This window comes from Camelina sativa, chromosome 11, assembly GCF_030686135.1.
Source record: "Camelina sativa cultivar CO46 ecotype springtype chromosome 11, ASM3068613v1".
In the NCBI taxonomy this organism is placed as follows: domain Eukaryota; kingdom Viridiplantae; phylum Streptophyta; class Magnoliopsida; order Brassicales; family Brassicaceae; genus Camelina; species Camelina sativa.
Genome location: NC_141890.1, coordinates 39111540 through 39116413, shown reverse-complemented (window position 1 = coordinate 39116413; position 4874 = coordinate 39111540). Strand labels below are relative to the sequence as shown.

General features: G+C 29.0%; 1 pseudogene across 1 annotated transcript; it reads right to left on the bottom strand.

The window, feature by feature from the left end:
• Positions 1-2401: 2401 nt before the first annotated feature.
• On the bottom strand, positions 2402-3594 carry LOC147935153 (putative defensin-like protein 83; annotated as a pseudogene). Its single transcript, XR_015570531.1, has 2 exons — positions 3417-3594; positions 2402-2651 (listed from the first exon to the last, which is right to left on the bottom strand). The product of XR_015570531.1 is annotated as a putative defensin-like protein 83 (transcript).
• Positions 3595-4874: the final 1280 nt, after the last annotated feature.

Genomic DNA, 4874 nt, shown 5'->3' with positions numbered 1-4874 from the left:
AATCGTCCTCGCGTTGGTGTCCATCGACACCCCAACTGGTGTCGACCGACACCGATGCCGAGCATCAATTTCCTCTGAGCAGAAACTTCGAATCTCGCCTCTAAACTCCTCTTATCTGTCCCACACGATCCCAGGAACAAACGTAAGCCTCATGAGTCACAAAAACGCATAAAACTCAAAAGAAACAATCACATAACCCATCAAATATCATAGAATAGAGATCTCAGCTTAGATAAGCCATGATCCTGCACTCACCTTTGCCAAACAATGTGATCTAAGCCAAAAAGAAGAAGCTAGCACCACATCAACCTTCCCACCACGTCCCTAGCCTTGGATCCACACTCTCTAGAAAGAAAACTCACTCATAGGCCATAGGATCTCCAAAAACCTCAAGAACAGTCTTTGGAAACTCTCTTTTCTCCTTTTCTCTCTAAAAATGTGAAAAATGGCTAAAGGTATGAAGGAAGTCGAGTTTCTCCTTTTAAACTCGAGGGCTAAAGGGATGAAGGAAGTTGATTAATCTGTCCGCACACGGTGTTGATCGACACCCAACCAAAAATCTAATTTTTGGTTCACGGGTGTTACAGTTTGTCGCTTGAAAATCTTTGTATGGTCTATGACAAGCTCCTAGTTGTTGGTTTGGTACATTTCAGACTGCACTTATGGACTATGGTATTCGTCAGTCTGCTTCTTATTATTCACTTTTCTCGCTTGTTCGTGACTCTACATATGTTTACATCCTAGTGTATGTTGATGATTTGGTAATTGGGGGTAATGATTCAGCTTCTATTTCAGCCTTTCAGTTGTATCTTTCTCGTCAGCTTCATATAAAGGATTTGGGGAACTCCAGGCTATTTTCTCGGTATCGAGATAGCTCATAATGCTGAAGGTTTGTTTTTATGTCAACCAAAATACTGTTTGGATATTATTTTCAAGGTTGGTTTACTCGGTTGTCTACCCACAAATATTCCAATGGGTCAACATCATCGGCTTGCTCGTTCTAAGGCTGCACTGTATGACGATCCTGCTCAATATTGTCGTACCGTTGGTAAATTGATTTAGTTTCTTCTCATACTCGCCCGAAACTTTGTTATCCCATTCATATTCTTTCTCAGTTTATGAAGACACCTACTACCAATTTAATTCTTACTTGTTATTGTGATTATGATCATGGAGTTTGTCTATTAACGCGTCGTTCCTTGACGGGTTATATTTTTCTTTCTTGGCGGTTCTCTTATTTCATGGACATCGTCTCTCTCTTGTGAGCTGAAGCTGAATATCGTTCTATGTCTTGGACTACAAAATAAGTTAAGTGGCTGCTTCCTCTTCTCGATTTTTTTGGTGTTTTGCAGCCTGGTCCGGTTCATTTTTATTGTGATGACAAAGCTGCTATTCATATTGCAAATAATCCCATTTTTTATGAGTGTGCCAAGCACATTGAAATCGATTTTCATCATGTTCGTGATTCGATAATAGTTGGTCTCATCAAACCGTCGTTTGTATCCTCTGAAGACCAGTTTTTTATTTGCTTTCCAAGTTGGCCATTTGTAATGTCCATGCTTTTGGGTGAACCACTCTTATTCACCCCCTCATAATTAACCAAAAAAAATACAACATACTGCCATGTTATATCATATTTATAAAATAAATCAAAATTAAAATAAAAAGACAAAACAAGTTAAGGAAAACAATTCTGTAGATTTTTTATTAAGGTAATAATGTTGGTTTAGGTTTATAATATAATGATTAGAGTTTAGATTTACAATTAAACGAAATCATATGTCGGTTTGGGTTTACAAAGAAGTGGTTAGGGTTTAGTTTTTACAATTAAACAAAATTATATGTCGGTTTGTGTTTACAAAAGAGTGGTTAGAGTTTAGGGTTTAGATTTTACAATTAAACGAATTTCTATATGTTTGGGTTTACAAAAGAGTGGTTAGGGTTTAGATTTTAAAATTAGACAAAATTATATGTCGGTTTGTGTTTATAAAATAGTGGTTAGGGTTTAGATTTAAACAATTATAAAAAATTATATTTTAATTTGGGTTTATAATAAGAGTGATTTGGGTTTAGATGTTATAATTTAAAACTATAATATAATAATTTTAAAATTAATTGATATACTGAATTTGTTTCTTTAATCAATAATTTGTTTCTTCTTAACTACTAAGAGGAGGTGATTAAGAAGGGTTGAACCCAAAAATTATCAATGAATATATAGGGTTATATAGGCTTGTGAGTTAGGTTATATTGTTAAGCCCACTAGAATTATTTATATATATACTGATGTAAATCATTGAGGGTTAACGCAAGAGTTTATTCCGCTCGTACTTTGACATAACATGAATATCATGCACATGCTTTATTGATTTAAAAGATATTTTGATTTCCACATCAAACATATTTTAATATAGGTTTTTATTCATATAATAAAGAGCACATAGATCTACTGATAAGCTAATTAGTAATGAGGACATTATCAGATTTGAAAGAATCTTGAGATGTAAAATTAGGATTGCAGCAGCAAGCACCAGTCTTTGAGCTAAAGTCCATGCGTACACAAACCCCTCCTTTGTATCCTTTTTATATGCAAGCTTCATTGCATGGTGTTGAGTCCGTACATACCCCCGATATACATGGTATCATTTGTCCTGTTTAGTGCATAAATATACACATTGATAAGATTTGATGTATAAAACTATTAATTGTTGAAATGACTTGTTTTTTTTTTTTAACTTAGCAATGCATGTACTATATGTTTCTAATTATTTTGTTTTCTTCTTCTTCTTCTTCTTAATACTATTTTTAAAATAACGAACATTAGACAGCCCTTAAAATTAGAAATTGCTACCTCCAAAAAAAAAACATAATAGTGACATTTGAAATATTTTTCTCATCAAAATAAGTATACAAGACAAAGACTTTATTGTGAAAAAAAACACAAGAGGGACATCTGAAATAGTTTTCACAACAAAATAAATATACACGACAAAAACTTTATTTTGTTTGACATTTATTTTTAGACCCAAGAGTCAAATCTTCAATAGATAATTAATTTTAGGAACTTTTGTTTTTCAGAAAATACAATTTTGATAAGAAATATTGCCAGGTTCATTACAATATCAATGATTACTGAGGAAAAACTCACATTTTTAAAATTACACAAGTAATATTTCAAGTAAAAGTATATATCAAAACATTGAAACCACAACTTTTTTTTTACAGTAAAACTTATAACTTGATTATAATTTGTTTTTTTTAATTAAATAGTTGCTTTTGTGTAAATGTAAACGTAAAATTGAAAACGTAATTACATTTGTTTTTTTGTGTCAAGCTTAATATTTCTGCATAATATTGTCAAAACCTATGAATTTTGCATATGAAATCATCAAACTTTTAGTAAATAAATGTGTTACCTGAAATTATTGGCAACAAAGAGGGAGTAAGCACAATCAACAAAAGTAAGAAAAGAGATGAAAATTTACTTGTTGCCATTGTTTGTGTTGGGAGAGGCTCGTTGTTGGAATAGGCTTTACTCTCACTTTGAAAAGAAAAAGGAAAAAACTAAAGAGGAACAAGCTTCAAAATAAATGGTAGAAGAGATTCTTATATCATACAAAATTGAATACAGGTTAGAATATATAGATAAAAACTACTAGGTATGATATAATTTGTAAATCTTATTTTATGGTAAGAATTATTTGAGGGATTCCTTCAGGATTTAAAGCTTTTAAATGTTTTGTTGACTTATTCAAAAGAAAATTTTCAACATTCAACTTATTAACGTATATAGATTTAGTGACAATACACCAGTTTGACCCAAATTTGGTAATTAATTGTTAAATTAACACTCCATCTTATCATATTAAATGACACAAATTTTATGTAGAAAGACTAAAAACCCACTAAATTTTGTTTTTCAAAAATAAAAAACAAAATTAAAAAAATAAAAAAAAAACAAACAAAAATATGATTTTAAAATCGAATGTTTAAAACTATGATTTAAAATATAATTAATGAAAAATATGATTTTTAAAATTCTATTTATTAAAAATATAGAATACGATTTTAAACATTTGATGTTTGAAATTTTATTTTTTTAAATAAGTTTTATAAAAATTATAATGTATAAAATTTTATTATAATATGATATATGAAAATATAATATAATATATAAAAATATGATTTTTTTGGGTCAAAATATAAAAATATGATGTTTACACATTTTAAAGAAAAAATCTGATTTAGAAAATAAAAATGTATAAGAATATGATGTTTAAAAATACTATTCAGTTTATGATTTATAAAAAATATTATGTATAAAATATGATTTTAAACATATGATGATCTTTAAAAATAATTTACAAAAATATAGTGTATAAAATATGATGTTTAAAAATTATATAAAAATATGATTTTTGGAAGAAAAAAAACTGTCATAATATAAAACAAATCTGTTGTCATTATATTTACATCTAATAAATCTATTATCAAACATCAGAGCTTTTGAGGCAAACAAAAAAAATGCCATAAAGTAAACAAATCTGCCATAACTTATGGTGTTCATGTAGGTTATTCTAGCAATTTAAAAATTACAATAATAAATCTGTTATCATACCACACAAAAATCTGTCGAAACATAAAACAAATCTGCTGTCACTAAAAATCAATTTTTTTAATTAATTTTCTGTGAAAAAATTTTCACGTTACGACAGATTTTTAATAAAATAAATAAATCTGAAATAAATGTAAAAATAAATTTGCCAGACATTATATATAACTTGCTATATATTATGAAAGTATGTTGTGTCTATATAAATAAGTCTGTCCTGAAATATAAATCTGCCACTAATTATAAATTTGTCGTAACTATC